The sequence below is a fragment of the Gobius niger genome (genome assembly GCF_951799975.1).
Source record: "Gobius niger genome assembly, chromosome: 1".
Classification (NCBI taxonomy): domain Eukaryota; kingdom Metazoa; phylum Chordata; class Actinopteri; order Gobiiformes; family Gobiidae; genus Gobius; species Gobius niger.
In genome coordinates, this window is record NC_136852.1 from 58240880 (window position 1) to 58264311 (window position 23432).

The window sequence follows — 23432 nt, forward strand, 5'->3', positions numbered from 1 at the left end:
CTTTTTTTTTTCTTCTTCTTTGAGATTTTAGAGGCTTTTATGTCATTATCCAAAGAATATTGTACATTTTATGAAGCCATTTTCACATGTACAATATTATGCTGTAGTTACAGTTAAGAATAAAATCTTTGTTTTTGTTTTGTAATAAGCCTACTTTTAATTAAATTATATAGCCTATGCCATTCTCTGATCAGTTCATAATTAATGTTTGCCCTCAGCTCTTTGTGCATCCCCGAGATGTAGAAGCGAGTGCACTTTCTGAACAATAACTTGATCTGCTCAAAACATGTTTCCATAGAAGTAATGACAAAAAAGACACTTAAAAAAGGTACATTTTAGAAATGGGAATTTATTACACATACTATTTCTTGGAGTAAGTATTAGGATGTGTATTTAAGATGTGACTTTGTCTTTCCATATGCAGTCAGTCCTGTTCCACTTAACACAAGCTAATTATTTAAATCTGGGCTGAAACTGCCGATTGGTATGTGTTAATTATTTTGCCCTTCATTTTGCATATAGCCGCCCAGCCCCCCTCTAATTTGCATCGCCGTTGCTGTGGTAACCCAGGGTGGCAGTGGATAAGAGACTCCTCCAAGGACATTGGGTCAGGTGCAATGTACTGCTGCTGGGCATTGACCATTGACTTGTATATCAAAAGCAAAATGGCTGTTGGGCCTTTGAGTTCCTATGTGAGAGATGGGATAAAAGAAAGTGCAGCAATACCTTTTTTATGTTGTTTTTTTATGATGATTTGGCCTGTGTCTGATTGATTTGAGTGATGTGTTACCTTCTGAGATTAGCTGCTTCCTACTAGAATTTATTACTCTTGTCGTTGCATACATTTAGATCTTTGATTTCTTGGGAAATAATTCATCAATGTCAATATATTATTATTCTAGCTTTTGTAGCCTACTGGCTTTGTGTGTTTGTGTGCACGTGTGTAAGATGATGGAAAGGGCTTTGGTGCCTGATTTTATTTCAAACGTTATAGAGATGATTTGGGATCCACTGTGAATGATTGAAACACATCATAGCATGAGATGCTGTAGCCCCTCTGAGAGTAGCTGCTGAATTTACAACCTTTTTCTTGCTTTTGCATTTGTTTGTATTCAAACGTGTCTTAGCTGGTTTTCTTCAGGTTTGCATTAAGCAGCCAAAAGGGTTTTTCTTCTTTCCCCTCCCCTCCTCCCATCTCTAGACACCCCCCACCGCCTTCCTCTCTCCAGGCTCTAATTGAGCTTTGTGTCTACCTCCATCTCCATTCAAATCCACAGTAATTTGCATAGAGCCTCCGTCGTGCGCAGGACAGCTCCCCAGCTGTACAGTACGCCGCTAAATGAGGAACACAGACCCACTTTGCGTGACGTGAATACTAAGCAGCAAGGGGAGTCATTTTCATGTTTCCTGAAAATACAGCTTTACCTGAGACATGAGGAGAAGAGACCAAGGAAGATAGATAGATCAAACTAGTGTTTTAGAGCTATACGAACACCCTCAAATGCTATTTTAGGTTTAAAACGATATTTTGGAAAGCCTTTTAAAACTACTTATTGGTTCTTCATTTTAAATTGAGGCCTAAGCACGAAGCAAAAAAAAAAAAAATCTACTTAAATTGTGCCCAAACTATTATTTGCATCATTTACTTGAACATTTCCAAATTTAAATACAAGTTTTAAATATAATACTCTTTTCTAATATTCTTTTATTATTTAAAAATAAAAGGTTTTTCAATATGATATTTGTTCTTGTTATGGAGAAACAGAATTTGTGTTAATACTTCCATGTTCGCCTGCATTAGTCAGTCCCATTTAACTGAAGCACCAAAAGCTGTGAGTGAAGACTCCAGACTGAGACATTTGCTTAAGAGCACACAGATAAGTAATTATGTTGCATTTTTGACACACTCTCACCACACTTAACAGAAGGTGTTAAGCACACCTTTAATAGAAAACTCTCAAGCCTCAAGGCCAATTTTCATTTTCAAACATATTGGGGAGGATTTGTGACATTTCAGCTCATTTCAGAATTCAATCACAGTCATAGCTGTAGGGAGAGTAAAAATGGCACGCTCTTTGTGGCGAATCCAACTGTCCTTGAATGTCTCGCTGCATGTAGCACACTCTTCTCCACACTAGAAATTCGAAGAAAATTTGATGAGATGTTTTAACTTCACGTTGAATGCAAAGTGAGCAGGGTGTTTAGTGCACTGCGCAAAACAAAGACTGACGTTTCTGTAACTCACAGCTCCTATTCCCTTTGGCCCAAAGTAAAAAGCGTTACGTGAACACAGAGATGTGAGTTAAAACAAAAATATTTTGCCGTAATCAACAACAGAAGAGTCAGAATCGTGTTCGTGTGTGTGTGTGTGTGTGTGTGTGTGTGTGTGTGTGTGTGTATGAATACAACATGCATTAATATAAAAAAACAACTTGCAGTGGGAGTTGTGCATCTTAATCTCATTATGATGGCTGAATATAAACCAAGAATTATAAGATTTAAAATTGGAATAGAAGTGGCGGGTGCTTGTGGGCAGGGCCTCCTTTAATGACTGGCATTGCCAAATCCTAATCGAGCCAAACCGTTTCCAAAAGCCTGCTTTAGAAATGCAAATGAAGCTTCAAGGCTGCACCTGAAGCATGCCAGAAAATTAGAGGATGCCATTTTATTTTATTTATTTTTAATTTTTCAATTTGCAAGTGGTTATTTGACCTTTTGCTAAAATGACTGTCCATGCTACACTCATCTTCTTCAAATTAAATGGAGAGATGGCGGTCTTGCCTACAAGATTAGATTTTTTTATTTGTAATAATTGGATTTTCTTCCATTTGTTTTAATAAAGTTCAAATTGAGGGATGGAGGATAAGTTCCTACTTTTTTTCTTCCTTAAAAATATTCTTATGATTACAAGAAATACAGGAACACCAGCATAAAAGCAAAGCAACATTCAGAAATAATTTGAATGCACTTAAGTACAAAAATTATTAAAGGTAAATATTAATAAAAGTAAAATCCTTAAAAGATCATATTTGCCATGCTGATTTTTATCATATACAGGGCATCCAATCCCATTTTGAAATCTAAAAGGCCCGTTCTTCTGACGCTATACTCGTGGCCTTTCAAACTGACATTGTGAAAGTGGGATGCTGCCTATTAGAGTGCCCCTGCTATAATCACGCGCGCCCTCCCCTATTGTTTTCCTAATTGCTGCTATATCTTTTGTTGGCAAGGAGAGCCCGTCCTAAGTGCGTCGTTGGCCCCTGCTGGAAGGAGCTCGAGGCTTCATGTGGACTTCCTGGAGACTCCAACAAAAAGTCCTGTCAGGTGGATGAGCCATTACTCACACAGTCCGCAAATGCTCAGGCAAATCTGACGTCGAAGGGACATGGAGAATACTTTTCCACGTGCACATATGCCATGAATTATTCCTCAAGTGCAATTCCCCTTTTACTATAATAACAATGATTATTCTCATGTTTTACAAGTGAAGAAGTGAGCATTTTTTAGACACAATTTGAAAATTTGCTTTAGCAGCCTGATTAATGATCATCTTTTTTTGACTTTATGTCCATTAAGTTGCCAGGGCATTTCAAGCAATTAGGCATTTTGATTCATCGCAAATTCAAATACATTACACCCTTACACATTTGTTCCATTCTTGTCTAGATAAATTGAAAAGCTCCTTTTTAGGGCTGCTTTTATGCACAGAATCAAGGACATTAAGTGTGAAATGCAATGTCTTACCACTAGATGGGGTGACAACATCACTTTATAAGCGCTTTATAAGCAGAACGTCTTTGTTTAGAAGGTCAATGTTCTTTTAAATTTGCTTTGTGGAAATGTTAGGAGGAGTTATCAGAGCCTGTTGTAACCGTGGTGTAAATGAGATTTTGGTCATTTGTAAATATGGACAATATTTCAGCTGGTAGGATATGGTGAAAAATATCAGCTATGCCACAGTGACAGACAAACATATTTAATTTGTGTGCAAAATAGCTGAAGTTTGCTCTAACAATAACATATAGATTAATTTGTACAGTGAACACCTGTAATTAGAGGAAATCACATTCAGAATTTGAGCATGTGATTTAGATTTCATTGTTATTTTAAAAATGTCCTCTGTCCCTCTCTTTTTCTAATGTCCCATTTCTTTATATACAGTAGGGGAACTATCATTAGTTCATGGCGCCGTTCGACCTGCTGTTGTTGGTCCTAGCCTGGCTCCTCAGTGTGTCTCAATTGGCCTGAGAAAGAGAAAGGCACAGCATAAGCAGGGCCTGACGGAGCTCCTTGATTAACCCATAGTTCGGCCACACTTTGGCTGTGTTCCTTATTCATTCGCCATGTCCCTTTCTTCCAGAAAGAGAGCCAATAAGCCCAGCAGGTGAATGTAAAGAAACGCCAGAGGACTCCCCTCCGATCAGCTTTTCAAATGCAGACAATGGGCCTGCCCACCTCTTGTACAGCTGCATTAAAACCCTGATTAAAGCTCTTCCTGTTAGCAATTGATTGAGGATGCAAAGCTAAAACCAACAAAACCATGCACTGCTGAGGCCCGATAATGACTGGGCCCCACCTACAAAGCATTGGCTTTAAATGATTAGCCCCTTTTGTTTTCTTTGGAGGCGTGTGAGAGTGCGTGCGCCACAAGAGCTTTACGGCAGGCAGCAGGAGGCCCTCAGACAGATAGTTCTAATTAATCAACAAGCGTTCAGCACAAAAAACATGTTTGTTCTTCTTTAAACATCCCTCTTTGATGCCTGTGTGTTCACGAGTATTCTATATTTCAGCCAACACAAAAATACATTGATTCACCATTAGAAATATGTTTAATGTATGATATTGATTTAAATTAAAGTCATAACGTTTGAGTGTATCTTTGTTTTGTTATCGCAAAGCTACCTGAGGTCTAAACTGGCTTTAATCTGTGTACTGTGGTGCGTTTGGGGGCTCTGTGTTGATAGAGAATAATGCGTGGTGAGGATTTGTGCGAGAAGAAACAGAGGTTCTTCAAGAATCCATAAATATTGCATTTTTTTTTGTTTGACGGATGTTTGACACATCTTCATGTTTCCCCAACAAATCCCACTGTCATATTCTCTCTTTCGTCAGTCATCGTGCAAACGCCACGTCCTGACAATTATCCCCGAGAAACTCCTGATCAAAAAGCTCCTTATTCTCTCTCGGCTCACAATCTGCATCCTTCTCTTCCTCCTGCACGCTGCTTATTTGATTCCAGCTTCTGCATATTGCACCACTCATCAGTTCAAATGCAAAAGTATTACATTTACAAAGTGTTTGTGTCATCCATTTTTTACACACTTTTTTTTTTTCTTCTTTTTTTTTTTTGAAACATCACTTTGTTGAAGCTCGGTTATTGCAGTAGCGCTGTGTTGCATTTGTCTTGTGTGTTTTGTAATGAAGGCACTAATTCACATCTCGGACAGAGGAGGGCATTGTTCCTTTGATTTAACATGGCTCGCCGTTTACAACAATTATAGCAGCAACTCTTGATCAGGATATAACGAAAATGACTCCTTTAAATCATACCTAAGCATAGATAAAAACATGATTGTCGTCATTGACAGTGTTTCAATAACTTTGCAGTTTTAAATTGATTTATATGAACTAAAACAAAGGTTAATAGTTGAAGTGTAATGTATACTGTTTAAAAAAATATTTTACAGATATAGCTTTCTTGTTTATTTTAAGCTTTTCTTATCTAAAGGAAGTCATCACTATAATTTGTATAGGAAGTGCACATTTAACTGTCATAACATTGAATGCTACTACAGCCGTACCTGCACCAGTAAATTCTCAACAAATATAGTGCGACTTACTCAAAACTGTTGAACTGCTAACTGTCTGAATTACACGGATGCAGAACAATGAAGGAATCCACAGAGGGCACCCTAAGGCGACAGTCCGGGTCCTGAGTAGGTCTCTCGACTGTGATCCTCACATCCCACACATTCATGACAATAGCAGCGCGAGTGCTCTGTGTCTGCACTGTGCCCTGGTGCAAACCCGCCTACACCCGCTCTAGAAGTCTTCCAGTCTTTTTCTGCTCGAGTGTGTCTGAATTTGTGTGCGCGTCGCTCATGTCTTCCTCCCACTCCGTTGCAAATAGCCTCAGACAATCAAACCCTCAGACAATCAAACTCTACCTGACTCCACCCCCCATAATGAGTCACTAGCACCTGCTGGCTGAAGGCAAGTATCAGTCTGAAGATGTGCAGTACCTGGCCACATTATTGGCCGCACATTGGTTGGATGTTGGATATGGTCATCTTGAAGCTGGTGAAATGGACTTTAATGGTATTACCCATTGTGAGTTGCTATGATGTTTGATTTTTTTTTTTAATGTTAAATGGGCCTCTGTCATCTTCAACTCGGGTACATTTTGTATTCAAAAAGCAGTAGCAGGAATTGTACTATTACCTGTTGTACCTAAATCAAACGCTTGACTTTTCTGTATGCTCAGCAAGTGAGTCCTTGGTGAGTGTGGCTTTAAAACAAGAGAATTTCAATAAGCAAATTGTACTGATAGATCCAGCCAGTGCAGTAGGTTTGTGTGATTTTTAAATAATATCCCAGAACAAAGGACACGCTCTGATATTCAGTATTCATATCATGATACTTTTCACTTGTGGACTGAGAAAAGGCCAGGAGCTTTACTAAGTCAATACCTAATATTTTGCACATTTTTTACTGTACAGTACTGTACATCTCTGCATTTGACCAGCCTTTTCAATGAGTGCTGTAGCAAGTAGTAGGAGCCGGGCAATATGCCATATTATTCATAGAGACTAGGTCCTGATTTCACAATTCTACGATTGACTAAAGCTACTGTATCTTCTTCACCTGAGACCTCTCACTTCCTTGCGATTGATGAGTGTCTGTGTTTGAGAATAAAGTTTCAATAAAAAGAAGCAGTGAATCTCAATCTGGTATCAACAAAACAGCACATCAGCACAGGAATCAGATTGCTATTCTGTTTTTATAGTCATATCGCCCAGCCCTGACTAGTAGTAGGGCTGGGCCAGTTGGGGAACTGGAGAGTCAAGAACGAACATTTGGAGAAAGTACCAAAAATGCAAATCAGTGAACCTCTCTAAAAAGTTAATTGAAAAGAGAATAGAGTTTGTGCCAAAGATTTCTGTCTCCCAAAAATAAGACTGGCATCCTCAGCACTACCCTCCCGTTCTTGTCCTTGCGCAACCAGCCCACCCTCGGCAGACCGTGGTACTTAAACTCCTCAAACAGTCTTGCCTTGTCACACCATCACCCCTTTGTGACAGCACTGGGTCACAGAGGCTGACAACAGGCTGTGCGTACCGTCAAACACACACATCAGCGTCAAGGCCTGCCAGATTGTCAGTAACACTTCTCATTCAACCGAAAATATCTCACGGGCCAACCTCTGCTCACACTGCTAACGCTAGCTCCCCCCCTCCTCTTTTTGGTTACTCTGATGATCCGTCTGACCCCGGCGGATGTGGATCAGTGCAGAGGCATTGACAACTTGTGGCATGCCAACACGTCTGGCATCAATGAAGTGGTGCTTGGAATCAAAAGTGTGTTTGATGCTAGAGGAGCTAGCCTTAGCCCGATTTGAGTGGGTAACTCGATTTGAGCATAAAGTGCTGGTGTGTGTCAGATGAAATTGATGTGTACGGTGCTCAGTCTGTTGATAATGGAAGCTAATAGCGCAGGCTCAACGTTATGCTAATCGGAAATGGGTTGCCCAGTGCTACTGCATTTTATTAGTTTAATGCTATTGTTAGCTTATAGGCTCTGCTAAATACACTTAACAGGAGTGTGGTGTGTTCTTGTGATTTGAGATGATTTATTTAGAGTCTTTTTTCCCCCCAGAGGCTTCAAAGTAACATAACTTACAGTGGGAGGAAAATGTATGTGAACCTTTCTGGCTAAATTGGTCATAAAATGTGGTCTGATCCGTATCAAAATCATAACAATGAGTAAACAATGTCTGCTTTAACTAATGCCACCCAAACAATTACATGTTGTGATATTTGTATTGGCCATAACATGTAAACATTCACAGGACAGCGTGGAATAAGTAAGTGAACCCTTGGAATTAATAGCTGCTTGGACCACATTTTATAACCAATTGAAGCAGAAATGTGTGAAAGGGTTCACATACATTTTCAACAATACTGTACATTTACCACCTATGCTGTTAACTACTTTTTTTAAAAATGTATTTATTGACAATTAATGTAATTGAAAATGATAAGGGAATAGACCAGCGTTATTGTTATAGGCCTTTTTCCCTCCATACATACAACATAACAACAACTTAGCTTTGTGGTACATATATAACATAAGATGACTGGTCTCATGGCCCAACCAAAGAAATATTAAGTCACAGCTAATTATTCTTAAAGTGCAAATTGATCTCATTCTGGAACCTTTTTCCATGTTCAGCTATTGTCAAAAATATTGAAGTTGAAGTTGCATAAAGACTAAAGAACATATTGTAGCCTATTGCTATCATAAAGATTTGAAAAGCCGTCCTTGGCAGTCTTGGTGTGCCTTCGGAGGTGAGAGGTTGTCAAAAGTCATGCTATTACAAAGTGCAAACCCGTTGATTGAGCCGAGGTGGCTGCAGAAAAATAACTTGACAATTACACATAACGTTTTTCCTCCCTTTCTATGTGTCTGTATCAGTGTTTGCCCAAGTATTTTGCTCCGTATGTAAAGATTGAAAGGTCCCCCCGCTCTGCTCTCTACCCCGCTTCTCAAAAGCAGCGTCTCAGAGGAGCAGTCACTCAGCTCATAATGACGAGACACATGAAAGCCAGTGAGGCCGGATCGTGATAAGGTATAGACACACCATATACTGCTATAGAGGGTCTCCACTCTCATTAGGGATCAACTGTGCGGCTTTTGCTTAACAAGACCAACTTTTCTGAAGGCAAACAGAAAAGAAATAGATTGGTATAGGAGTAGGGAAGCACATGAATAGGATACATTTATGTGCGCAGTATATAAAAAGAATATATTGTGTGCTTTGACGGACTCCATTTTAGCATCCTTGAAACGGAGAAATAGGGAGGACACTATAATGATATGTATTCAGCCATAGTATTTCTGTATGTGCATCCTGTACTGCATACAGCTCATTACAGGGAAAATTAGAAGAAGCTTGCGACATTAAATGATTTTTCAACATATCATAAAGAATACTATCTGTAATTGGTAGTAATGCCTTGTTTCCTTGTCCTCTATTTTGTTGGTTAGGACCAGTATTGTATGTGGGGTCGTAGATCACATGGGGCCACGGTTGGACGCCCAGCCATCTTATGCCCAACTATGACATGCCTTCATGATCTCCAAGCGTGAGGCGTCGGCTCCGAAGACCCACCCCTGCTGCGCCTTTAATCCCAATAAGAATAGCAGGAAGATGGCTCATATTCTCCATGTCTGACCTCCGGGGTCACCCAACACCTTCCCTGAATGTGAGGGGATTAGCAAACCAGAGCCCTGAGTGTATACCCCCTTGTCCCAGTATGGAGCTGACCCCTCAACCTTACGACCAGGTGGAGCGCGGCTGTGGGTGGTTACCTGGGACCGAATTAGCTCCTCTCTCGCCTGCCTAAATGAGGTGTCCTGAAGGGCGCCAGGTAAGACGGGTCACGAATGCTGGACAAACCCCCGCAGATCCCACACAAAGGATCACCTGCCGCTTGCCAGATCAAATGAGCGACTAAATAGGGGGCTCCTCTCTTGTCAAATCTCTCTCCATGAATACTCTTGTCTACTGTATAACCGCCCTTCTGTAGGCCCTCGGCTGACTCCTCTGTACTCCAACGGCAAGTCCCCCCTCGCTGCGGCCATCAAACTCCTAATTCCTACTCTTGGACCATCGCTAAGTACCGTGCGCATAATGGACCTATAATCAACCTCTGGCCAACGGCGGCTTTTCTCCCAGCGTGTCTGCACTCACGTCGAGCTTGCATGTCGCGCTGCAATGAGATGCTAATTAGCTTTCATATCGACCAGGCTAATCTTTGTGTTCGCATTCAGGTGCTCTTAATCCACTCCTTGAAGCTTGCTAATTTACAGGTAATATTAACATAGCAATCGGGGGGGGAATTATCTCGGGAGTGGGAGGGAGGGTGGGTGGTTTTTGATGTAGATATTCTTTTTGAAGGGAGCTGTTCTAACATCTCATTCCGGAGTAAAGTATGAGGTTAGATGGTCAGATCCTATACACAGGCTCTACCAAATAACCTCATCAAACCGGACGGCATGACAGGGTATGTGAGGGGTGTGGTGATCTAGGTGCCCCTACACAATGCGCCTTGTCAGTCAGCTTCATTCCTGGGGGGCGTAGAAGAAGAAGCCGAAGAAGAGGGGGGCCAGGGGATGGGGTGCACGCGAGGTGCAAGCGGTGCAGCCACAAGGCCCTTGAGTCCCTGTGATTGGCCTTAATCCGGCGGCTAATAAGTTCAGAGAGGGGCCATATGCTGCGCTGCTATGTGCGGGGAGGGGAGTGTTGCCTCATGTTACTTACACCAGGCCGGCGCTTTCTCAGGTACCGCCCCCCCGTGGTCTGTCCTTTTGTACTGGGGGATCAGCCCTCTCCACGCTGTGAATGCTCCGAATTGATTAAACCCCACCATATAATTGTCAGCAAATCCCAGCGAATCATTTCCCATCCATTTGAAAAGTACAATGTGCGTTTCTCTCTTTCGCCTCTTTTTCCCCTTCTCCGACTCCCCTCACATACACACTCACTCTTTTTCGGAGGTCTCACGTTTGTCCCCATGCGCCACCCTCAGATTCTGCCGGCATGAGAAGGGATAGCTAGAAAGCAGGAAGAAGAGGATAAGAAGAGGCCTGTAGCGTATGCTTGACTGGACAGTTGGCCGAAGATAAAAGTGGGCAATGGGGAGAGGCATTCTTAATCTGAGAGTGTGGTGAGGGCCTGGCCTGAGCTGGTGGCTGCCTGGGCACAGCAAGGGCCAAGTCTGGGCACAGTACTCGGGCTACAGCAGGCAGCCCAAGAAAAGGGCAAAGAAGTTGGGTGTACTTTTCAGGTCATAACTCAGTGGCGTTTTAGTTGAAAATGAACTGTATGTTTTGAAGGTTGTGGTCAAAGTACAGTGTGTGGCAGGTTACAGTCGGACTAACAATAAATTAGCTTCTTCTGGAAGTTCACAGTTCACTATGATTGGTCAAATCCCAGTCACTCACTCAGAGAAAGACAAGACCAAGTAGTAGGAGCAGTGAGTGGAAAAGTTTCTGTATTGCATAGAGCTACAGGTGCATTATGTAACTTTTTATGCGCGTCTGCATATCATGTTAGGTCATGAAATTCATTCAGTCATTTGATTGAGGGTCGGTTTGGGGCAGGTCAAAAAAGGCCCGTAACGTCCACACACCATCGGAGTGCAGGTACCTATCATTGTATTGAGCTGCACCTATTTGTAACACTTGTACCACAGGTTTTTGATGTAAATATGAGGTGGATCCTGTTTTCACGTCATGTGTGTCTATGCGTGAGTTTACATTACCTGTGCTTTCTGCAGAGGGAGCTCCTACGTTCCCTGAGCGCTGAACAGGAGGGAGTAAGAGCTGAGGTGCGAGCGTGAGGGGATGAGACACGTCAGTCCCGTTTATTCATGAATGATTAAAACAAAAATAATTGAATTAAGAATTCCTTATTACGTCTGCTTGCTGCTTCTTGCTATCATGTTGCTAGTTTTAGACAATTTTCAAGATCCTTTTTCGGACCGAATTAAAGCTGTGGTCCATTCAGACTTGTCATGTTTATAATGCACTGTTTTTAATGGTTGCGGGCAGGGCAGTTCGAGTTGTGAAATTAGAAACAACATTGCGGGACAGCTTCAAAGGGAGGCCCCACAGGCTGAAAAAACCCTGTCCTGTGCTTTACTAGTAACCATGGAAATGTTCCAAAAAGTTACTAGAAACAGCCCAATAAAAAGATTGATCCTAGTGTGTCCAAGAGGCCGACACGAGGGTCACTGAAAGGTAAAATAAGCACTAATATTAACTTTTTTCCCCCATAAAAAGTTACATAATGTTGCAGTGAGATACAGTGATAAAGACAACACTTTCTATTAAAAGCACAATTCTATTTTTTTTTTGTGATACATTTTTTTATTCAAGTGTATAATTTCATTTACATTTTCGCACCAGTTTGTATGCATCACACTTTCCTTTTTCATCCCCTTTTTGTTCCCCACATCCCCATTTCCCTTGTGATCAGCAGAGAAACTCAAAATTTGCACAAAAAGTAATCCCTTACAAAATGAGAAAAATACATTGAAACATAACAAGAAAAACAAACAAATGGAGGGAAAAAAAACCTTGAGCAATACAAGGTGCTGATTTCCTCCGTCAGAGCCATCCACAGAAATAGCAGTATACATAATGACTATGTATAATACATCAATCAATACACACAATACATATAATTATGTTATTCTGTATCAATGTCACTTTACCTGCACCAAGACTGAAATAATTTGCACTGCTGACATTTTTTTAATAATCTTTTATAGTCTGCTCTAACCTTTTTATTATTATTGCATTCATTGTATTTAAGATACCTTTATTTACTATTCAAGTGAATGCACATTTCCTGTCCTTTTGTTGTTGTTGCACACCCTGAGTGTTTTTTGAGAGCTGATTTAACACGTGAATTTCTCCATTGTGAGATCAATAAAGGATTATTTTATCTTATTATTTTATCTTATCTTAATAAACTTTCTCTCAATACAGAGTACAGGCAAAGATATGTATAATGTAACATTGTGATTTATATCTCGAAATCTTAATCCAGTCTGAGTTAGAACTGCATGAGATATTTTCAGTTTTTGCGCCATGAATTCGAGTGGCAGAGAGCTCCAACGGCATTATATCTCCATAGGACAGGAGTTCATTGTGGATAAATGCCTTTATTTACAGTAATGTTTGAAACTTGGCCAATCATACAAAAGCCCCCCCCCCCCCACCTGTTTACAATATACACTATGGTAGGAAAAAAACTGCACAAGGACATAAATTGCTTCCCAGCTTGAACCAAACCGTTTTCTCTCTTAAATACAATTAATAGTATCCATCACTCACCACTTTCACAAATTATCAAGCTACATCTGAGGGTTTCCTTGCTTTAAATGAATATAAGGTGTGGGTGGAGCGGACATGCCCATTGTCAAATACACAACATTATACAAGATCAGGTGACGGCAATAGCGGACGGCGGGGAAGAAATGATGATCAGGTCCCACTCATCTCGTCAGCCATCCCGTAATAGGAGCACACATGTTCAACAGCCTTTCATTGATCGGAGAGGTCCCTCGACGTATCCTCACACGCTCTGACCCCAGTCATTTAACCCTTGACCTGTGCTTCAAGCTAAAAGCCCTGTCCGTAATGTCCATTCATTTTATTGAGTTCAGCCCAGTACATTCACCAACCGTTTGTCTTAACCTGTTTTTGATGCTGGAGAGATGGACAAATGGACAAATTACCTCCTACAATGAGTCCTTGCTATATACAGTAAGTAGGACAATTTGTTCAAGGAAATATCATCCAACTCAATATCACTGGGTCATTCTGCTCTGTATTCTGAACCTAATTGACTTGGAAATAGATTTTTGCACCAGTATACAGTTTTACACAATAATATAAAGGAGTAACGTTGCCAGGTCATTACTTAGTTCACTTCCTATAGTGTTGACGTGATGGTTTTATTGCTCAATACAATTGGTTCAGTAACTTTCACACACTCTCAGTCCTGTGTTCTACTTAATATGAATATCCTCTTTTACATAGGGGTCATATATACATACAAGTGTGCCCCGGCGTCGTTCGCATAACCTGACATTGATCTTCAACTTTGATGCCTGGCTTTCATTACTGCTGAAGGGCGTTGTTTGTGAGAGCCATCTTCATGTAAAGTGCTCATAAACGATCATCGGCCATGCAGGCAGATTTATGATGGCCGGGGGTTGCAAGGAGACGTGGGACAGGGCATCATCTCAACCTTCCCTATATGAAATGATCAGTCAGACAGATTTGGCGATGGAGGGTGTAAAGCAGTCAAAACTTTGGTGATTGGTTGGGAGATTTCTTTTTGACGTGGTGGAGATAATCCCCATTTTATATTACCCTTACCCTTTACATTACTCATGAATTTACATGCTTGAATTTGACTTCCGAACTTCCCCGCACTTCTCATTAGGATTTGAAAAGTAGTATCTGTGTAAAGAAGAGAATGCCTCCATATTGCCGTATGTCATATGAGAGGCTAAAAGTATCTGGACTATGAGTTTGTGCCCGTATGGATAAAGACCCTATATTAACATGCTAATGGGGGTTCTAACTCGTGATCAGAAAACGCACTACCTCTGGCCTTCCATTTCTATGCAGAACAGTTCACCTTCGAGTGCAACATGGAAAATGCAATCCTCAAAGACCGTCCAGAGAGATAATTATTGTTTCCACTCACTGCTCTCTGGACCGTTAATGACTTCCAATGCATACTTTTATAGGAAGGGGTAACACCAGGGATTTGATTGCTAAAATAGGGTGTTATTTAACAGCTACATTGCTTACATAATGACTGCGAAGTGATATTTTGCAAGACAAGTTTAAAGCGTGGACACTGGGCCTGAGAATGCCTGGTTTTACTTTATGTCAAGGAATGGCCGCGCTTTTTCGCATCTCAAATGTCCAACGTCCTTCACTATATCTAATACCAGGTTCTTCAATGAACTCCACTAACCAGCAGGAAGTCCATTGGGAACAGTCCCTTGGGCCATGGTTTGCGACCTCTGACCCCAAGTGACCAGCGTAGCTTGACCCTCACATGTACCCTTGTTCTATTGGGGCCGTGAATGGGACCTTGTCATTGGGCCTTGAGCAAACAGATTACACCTATTGTTTGCAAATAGGATGACCAGCTGACCACTCCCTCGGCACGATCTGACCTGGACAGAGGACACAAGCTCCGGTGTATAGTGGGCTCAAGTGGTCAGATAAGTGCTTGTAATCTGGTCATGGATGTAAATGAGGAAATGCTGCGATCTGGATGTTATAAAATGAAACGTCAAAAACACGATTGTTCAGTTATATTCTTTTGTTTCACTCATTTTTGCTTTCAGTATTGCACAATAATCGTATGTACAATTATATATTAAATAGGAATATGGCTAATTAATCTGAGTCTGTTTCTATAGTTACATAATCAGCCCCAGAGCCCCAAGTATACTAGATGTACTCATTTTTGTTTGTCAATCATTCTGTCATTAACCCCTGGACAAATTGCCCCCCTAACACTTGTCTCTGACCCTTGGGTGTGTCCGTATGACCCGGTGGCGGGTGGCTCGGCTGACCACATCATTCTCTGACCCACTTCTGATGTGGAGAGGAGCGGTGGAGTGACAAGACACCAGGGGGCCAAAGGTTAAATGACCAGACCTGTTTACAAGCCAACTGGGAGTTCAAGGAGTCTGTAGCTTAAAGTAAGACATAGATTTATTGTTGAGAGATATATAAGATTTTTTTTAGGGGGTGGAAAAAAGGTGTTGAAAATTGGGTCTGCTTTGTCCATTCCTTGAACAGCGCTGTTGCTCCCGGTTTAGGCTGTGCTCATCTTCTCACACGGTTATGAATCTGATTAACGCAGGGTTTGCTTTTATTCGGACGCTCTTTGTTTGCATAAAGAGGCCCATGGGGAGGTCAGGGGGTCGGGCTGGGCTTGTCAGAGAGCCTTGTGACATTTCTTTCCCACGTTCGGCGAGCTCCATTGTCCGCGGCGAGGAGTCTGCCTTAACGTTTGGCCCGGGGAGGCGGTGTGGCGTGAGAGGGAGGCCCAGGGGCCATTGGACCCACAGCAGGTTCCTGGGAAACGGGCGTAACCAGGCGGGGCCGAGGCGAGCGAGGACAGCATGGGGTCATTTTCCGGCTTGCTGCCCATGTAAAGGGCTTTGGAGCAAGGTATTGGCCCCTAGAGGAGAGCTGGTGTGGAAGACCGTACAAAGGCCTTTGTCCTCTGTGTGTCCGTGTGTGGACAGTAGAGGAAGGCGAGATGAGAGTTTACATTTAAATATCTGATGTATTCAAATGTACTCCTAAGCAAATCATGTCCAATTACAGAAATTATCAATAGCCTGTATTTTAGCTATGAACCTTAGGGATAAGACTATTGATTGTATGAAATCTAGCTATATTTGTGGCTATACCCGCAAAAGATACATCCATATTAAACATGCTTCTATTTCCCCCCTCTTTTTCTCCTGAATAAGTAGATGTAGATTTATATTTTAGTTCTTGTAGTGCTAGCATGTCATTTGAAGCTAACACACTGAGCTTTTGAATAATAAATAAACATCAGCAAAATGAATAAATAAAACATATCATCATGCCATTATCAGCCTTTTCTCAGCCGACGCCTGGAAAAAATATGACCCACATTCGAGCTCGTAATAAGGTCATCCTTTTTTAATGTTGTGCCGGCTCCGTCTCGGGGCCTCTGACAGGTGTGAGGTGCTTACAGTAATGTGTGCCTCGTCTTTGTTGATCTGAGCGTGGATTTGAGAGCTGCCGATATGAAATGCACACATGGAGACACTATCGGAGTTGTTTCTGCCGAGGGTACGTGCAGTTGGATCTCCAGCACAAACTGTATCTCTGCCTGGGTTAGTGCCTCGGCTGACAAATGGCAGCCATTTTGTTGTGAGGCATTTCTCACTTTGTCCTCTCCTCTAACACCTCATCATGTTAAATATTTCAGGGAACAGCAATAACTATTTTTAGCACACTTTCCCAATGTTGCTCAATTCTCTTTTTCTTTTTTCCCTCAAGAGGCAAAACAATTATCTGATCAGCAAAACATCTAAGTGCTGGTACAGCTTATGTTTTCTGTAAATCATCTAAAGCATAATAAAACATTGAAAATAGAAACAACATGCTGTGTGTGTTATGACAAGTTACTCTTGTCAATGTTATCAAAGCAAATGGGCTGCAGGATATGAATGTTGTAATCATTATTGTCACATATGACTGATTTCAAATATTATAAAAAAGACCTAAAAAAAACATTTGCCCAATTTTAAGTTACCATGGGTTTTTGTTTTAGGCTGCATTGCAAATGTGTCAATCTTCGTCATATGGAAGACTTGTCGATATATTGTAGCTACTTCCAAGTATATGTGGATATACTGTAATGCTGTGATCATTTTGTGATATATTGGGCTGTCTTAATACCAAACTTTTTTTTTTTTTTGCTCAAGTACAAATAAAGATTCGTGGCTCAAATATTTAGGAGTGCATGAAAAATGTAATAAATACTTGGAGTAGTGTGAGAACTGAATAACTGTTTGAGCGTAAAAGATTGATTTATGTTTTAGTAGTGACATGAGAAACAAAACATGAAATAATGTTAATATTCTATAATTTTCAAAGAAAATACCAGAAAACATATAAAAACAAATCATGAAATCAAAATGATTTGTCACTTAAAGATTTACTCACAGTGTCATGAGTTACTATATTTTTTACTCAAGTAAGAGTACAGATACTTAATTAATATTGTAAGTAGAAGTAAAAAGAAATGAAAAAAAAAAAACGACAATTACCTCAAAAAATGACTTAAAGGTGCATTATGCAACTTTTAATGCCCCCCCCAAAAAGTTAATATTTGTGCATATTTGACCTTGCTGTATGAGAGGTCAGCATGGCGCCTTTACTTTTGATCATGGTGGTCTCTACAACGCTTCCGGATCAGTTGTTTTGTAGGTTTTCTGGTGATTGGGTCCGTCAGTAGTGAACACCTTCCAATCAATTGTTCCTGGAGCTTCATAGAGATGAAAAATAAAGGCGCCATGCTGACCTCTCATACAGCCGCCGTGTCACTACAAGGTCAAATACACACAAATATCAACCTTTTTTTCATTAAAAAAGTTGCATAATGCACCTTTAAAGGGACACTGCATAACATTTTGGACTATACTGTTGCCATCAGTACAAAACATGCCTCCTGATGACCAGCCCGGCACAGAAAATGCTCTTACTGCAGTGGGTAATCAAAGAACGGATTTGGATGAGAACCTAACCTGTTTAAATCTCGAATTCTGCTGCCTTTCGTCAACATCTCCATGGAGACGAGCTTGAGACGTACCCACTCCCGGTAAAGTTACAGGCGTGTCTTAGCAGAGCCGCAAAAGCACATGTTTGTTCATACATTTATGAGGTATTTCTCAATTATGAAAATATCTGTCATTAAAAAATGCTTGTATTTCAATTTTACTTCCTGGATAAAATTCTACGCGGTGTGGCTTTAAGTAAGGCGAGGCATGTTTATTTATACTGTGCATTTTGTACACAAAGCAAGGCGCCAAGTACATGTACTTGAGTAAATGTAATGCAGCACTACCCACCTCTGGCAACAATACTTACATAATGGATAATACATTCACGGTAACAGTGAAAGATAAAAAGATTTGGAATGGGAATTGCTGTGGTTTTAAGGTACTGCAGGTTAAGTCATTGAAAACATAAGAGTTGATAGCGTGTAGTTTGGTGCTCATGAATGAAGCTGAACCGTGAGGAAAATCCCATTGCGACAGATGAGGTACTTTGAGGGAAAATGTACACACGTTGTTTGCTTGTCTCCAGCGGACCATGGTGGCTGCTGCTGTGCGTTGTGTGTTGGCCTGCAAGTTGCCTGAAAATGTCTCTGATTCGTCACATTGTAGGTTTACCTGAGCAGAACACATTACCTGTAGCATATCAGCCACAAGAGCCAGCCTGATAGAATCTCTCCAGTCTTCCAAATCACAGACAAAACATTGCAATCCGCCAGCTGATTGCAGTTATTTTCTCGGCTCTCCCTTTAGTTGAATTGTTTCCTGGCCCTTACCAATTGAGTTTATCAGGAGCAGAAAAATGCGGCTTATTGAGAGACTTAAACAAGACTGCAAAACATAAAAGCAAAGGGTCATGACGCTTCCACCGCAAACTCCAAACTTTGTTCCAATTCCCTCACACTGAACCTTTGCATCTGAAAAATACTTGTGTGCCACGCAGTCTCCGCATACCTTCTTGTCAAATAGCTCTGATGAGTGGGAGGGTTGCCATTTTATTTTCAAATGTATTTATTCATGGATCTGACATTTTAAACAACCTCTGCTTGCCTGCCGTGTTACAAAGCAAGCTAATTTTCTCACCACGCCATAGATTCTGTGCAGGATTACGTGCCATATATGCAGCTAGATCTTGTTGTCTCTCTCCCTTTGGCCTGTGCACTCGCAAACGCCTGAACTTGAACTTGCCGAGCAGGCGTTAGATTTATATGCATGCCCCTTCTTTTGATGACAGGGTAAATATTCCGACCGAGCGCCAAGGTGCCCCCATCATTACTCATGTGCCGTGTGTTTGCCCACCAGTTAAATTCTTAGGGGATTGTTTGGCGAGATGAATGGGGCCAAAGTGCTGAAGGACGTACCGGGAGTTCAGCAAACAAAAGCTGCCCTGATTGGCTCGGCAACAGCTCACTGCAGCAGGCGAAGTTAGCAGCGAGGAGGTGAGGAGAGGGAGCAGAGAGCCGTTTGGGTTTGGCCTGTCAATTAAAGGCACGGTGAATGGCTGTGAGGTGCTCTGCTTGCCATCTCCACTGTCCTGTTGGATGAGTGGAGATAGCTAAGGTGCCGCTCACCTGAAATAGGAAAAACCCTGTCAATATTCATCTATTTAATAACCCTGAATGTGCTGCTCGCAGTGCCTTTTGAAGACTGTGGGGTCTGCATTTCCCTTTGATGTACTTTCATTGTCAGACTCTATCTGAAATCTTCGTAGATGGAATTGGTGACATTTTCTCTTTTTTTCATTCATCCAATCCAACCTCAAAGGTTTCCAGCTGTATTTCTTTCGTCCAGGATGCTTTGTTGTACGGATAGGAGGGGAGCATTCAAGTTGGCTGCAGTCTCCAACTAGGATTTCTATCAATGGGTAATGGAATACCAGGAAATGTACGCAAGGATCTGACAAAATATAGATTTTATGTAACTTACTTACCACAAGATTGACTATTCTAATTCAGTTTTCTTCCACATGTCCATGGCATCAGCCATACAAACATGGATGCTGTTATTTGTTAGTTCAGTAAGCATAAAATGCTATTAATTTATATGGACTGTTACAAACCCCAAGTGATTTCCCTAAGTCTGAGTGACTCTCTTTGTTTGAATGCACATGCTGCCATGCTACTTAGAACCAGGAAGCTCACTTCAATTAAATTTGCAGGACAATTTATATTTATGCTGCGTTTGACATGTCACGGATACAATGGCAGTAAATTACTTTGTGTGTCATGAAGTCACTTCACCAAACTGTGTGTAATAATCACAGTAAACAAGAAACTCCTGCCATGGCTGTTTAGGTTATCAACACAGACTGTTTTTATTATGAATAAAGTTATCCAAATCAATTCTTCCAAACATTACAGAAACAAGCATTATTGGTGACATGTATGTGTCAGCAGTGCTACTTTGACAACAGAACACACTGTTAAAAAATGACTCAAAATTATATTTTTCCTCCCCCCATTTTACTTCCCATGCGGCAGTGGCCGAAGGGTTTGGTCCAACAGAATATGCAGGTCTGCATGCTTGAATATGTGCTGAGTTAGTTTATTTAATATTTAGCGTGCTATCAGTGTTATCACAAGAACAAAATAACGTGTCATTGGGAATAGTGATTGCAGCCCTATACTGTAGTGATCCTCAAAGATCACAAGTGTGATTTCCCCGTCAACAAGTATAGAATAATAGATGTAGGTTCACAGCCATTGCCCAGGAACACTTGACCTTTTGTGCCAAAACACACAATTGTTGATCATATTTATTTGTTTTAACAGACCAAAATAAACATTGCTTTTGTTGGTTTGTTTCTCACTCTGCTGTGTGTGTTTTTAGTGCAGGCAGGGAGCAATAGCTGGCTGTAATATCTAACTTCCCCCATTTTGCTTTTTCATATTGGACTAATTCAAGTCTTCCTGTCTTTTTGTGCCTTTGTGTGTTATACAGTGTCACACACCATTCCCTTACATTTTTACTGGGTGCACTTTTGCTCTGGAGGACCTATACAGTAGAAGATAAGAGGAAATAAAGTCTCGTCGGCACAATTTGAAGCACTGCTTTGAAGGTGAACGTGAAATAGCGCCAGTGCTCTTCTCTGACTGGAGAAATAAGGGCCCTCTCGTTAAAAGCACTTTACCTGTGCCCCTCTATGGATCGCCACACTCATTATACACATTTGGGGTTACACTCAAATCACAATTACTCCAAGCACTAACGGGTAATGGGTACAAGAGTTGAAGGAGGATATGAAATATTTCCAACACTTTTGTGTCTTTGAACACAACACAAAGTGGAGAGTATAAACTATCTATACCTGAAAAGACATACAATTAAAAGTATGCAGGATGTTTAACACACTCGTAAAATTCTTATTGATGTAAGCTCTTAGCACATCTCTGCTCTTGATCCATCCACAGGTTCTTTTAATGCAGTAAGGCATGTGAAAGAAAACAAGTTTATTTGTAGAGCACAATTTGTATAAAGTATTTGAATGGGCTTTACAGAACAGGAACATTGCATTGAATACTTATATAATTGAATTAAAAGCAACGAGTGTATTAAGCCCTGACTCTGGGCACCTGCAGGAAACTCGCCCTGAGACTCTCAGAGATGGTTCATATGGCACTAACGTGGCGGAGATACTTATCAACAGATAAAAAGCTGTTGATTTAATAGGTTACTGCTGATACTTTCTCTTTGATTCTGTGCGCCAAAGATGATGATTTCAATCTTGTTTAGAAAGTTTTGCATCCACACACACAAGGATCTGTTCAATGCAGTAACAAAGTGAGTCTACAGGCCCATGTTCACCTGTCGCCAGAGTGACAAAGATCTAGATAGTAGATTATGCTATGTGTTAATGCAAAACTGTTTTGTTAATAACCTGAAGTTTTACAAATACAGTATGACAATATCACGAGACAGAATACAACTGCCAAATTGCTCTGTGCCTCTGAGGTCTTTGACCTAATGTGGGATTTAAGTTCTATTGATGCAATGGTTTGCTCTTCAAGTCCTTTTGGAAAGAATTCTTTAAACTCTGAAGCGTCCTCTGAGAGGCTCTAACGCACCCACAGCCTCAGGCTAGAGGCTCATTTTAAGATTTTTCATTAATGAGAAAAGGAGTAGTTGCTTCAATCTTTGTTACACATTTGTTTGGGGTATATACTTACATGAACATTGTGAGAGCAGGAGGTGTGCAAGCCTCTCCCGGTGACTGCCTGGGGCTAGAGTGCTCAGTGTAATCCCATGTACGCTGTGTCTTAGAGCCGCTGCACATGTGGAGGAGCGTTTTAGCCCCTGCAGTGTGCCGTAGGGCACAAGGCTCACCCTCCCATACTGCTGGAACACGCACAAGTTTCCTGTAGCTTGCTGCATACCCAAGTCTTCTGTATTCTGCTATTTTGGTGGCAAGGTGGCTGAGTGGTTAGGCTTTTTGAGGGCCCCTCCCTGCTCTAGGCCCTGTGTAAACAGTACCCTTTTACCCCTCAGTCCGACCCCCCTGGTTGGGGATCCTAACCCTCTGTGAGGGAATCGCTTCCAGCTCTTTAATTTCACTGCAATGAGCAGTAAATTACAGGTTTAAGAAGGAGAAATTATCTTTCTGCAGTTATTAGCACTCTCTAGGATTGAAGAGAGCACTTTAGTCGGAAATTGCGGTTTCCACAGGCTTAAACATATGATGCACAGGTGAATAACAGCTTTAGGGTTACAGGTGTATTCTGTCAGGTTTATAATTGTCAGATTAGGGGAAACACTAGCAATCAAACATTATGGTATTTTTGCACTGTTTTCATGCGCAAATAATAAAAAGAAAATAAAACTATTTAGAGCTACTAAAGTTCAATGAAACAATTCTTTAAAACAAACTTACCCAAATTCTAAATACAAGTCCTGCAAAACATCATTAAATACATCCATCAAATTATTCACAACTAGACTAAATGATATTCTGCTAAATGCAGACATTCCTCCACCGCCGCATGATCAATATTAAGTGTATCATTATGTGTGCAGCTGGTGCCCACCACTCTAATAGAATAGTGGAAATGTCATTGGTGCTTTGGCTGTTTCTTGTGAGATGTGCCATAGCCCATTCCCTCCAGCCTGCGTTCCTTCTGCCTCTCAGCTCTTTATTATGAAGCGCGGCCTGACCTCCCGCCGTGTGTATCGAGAGCTCTGATGAGGTTGTCGAAGGGAAGACCCGAGGAGTGACAGGTGGTCTCCATGATAACTATCCTTCCTCCCTCTGTCCATCTCACAAGTCTCTGTCTGATGTCCACAACACAGTGG

General features: G+C 41.2%; 1 long non-coding RNA gene across 1 annotated transcript in view; it reads left to right on the plus strand.

Moving 5' to 3' along the window:
- The window catches only part of LOC306973677, a 36602-nt gene that overhangs the window by 681 nt on the left and 12489 nt on the right, over positions 1-23432 (plus strand). The window contains exon 2 of the long non-coding RNA XR_013793578.1: positions 3234-3324. This is a non-coding gene — a long non-coding RNA (uncharacterized lncRNA). The remainder of the gene's footprint in view (positions 1-3233; positions 3325-23432) is intronic.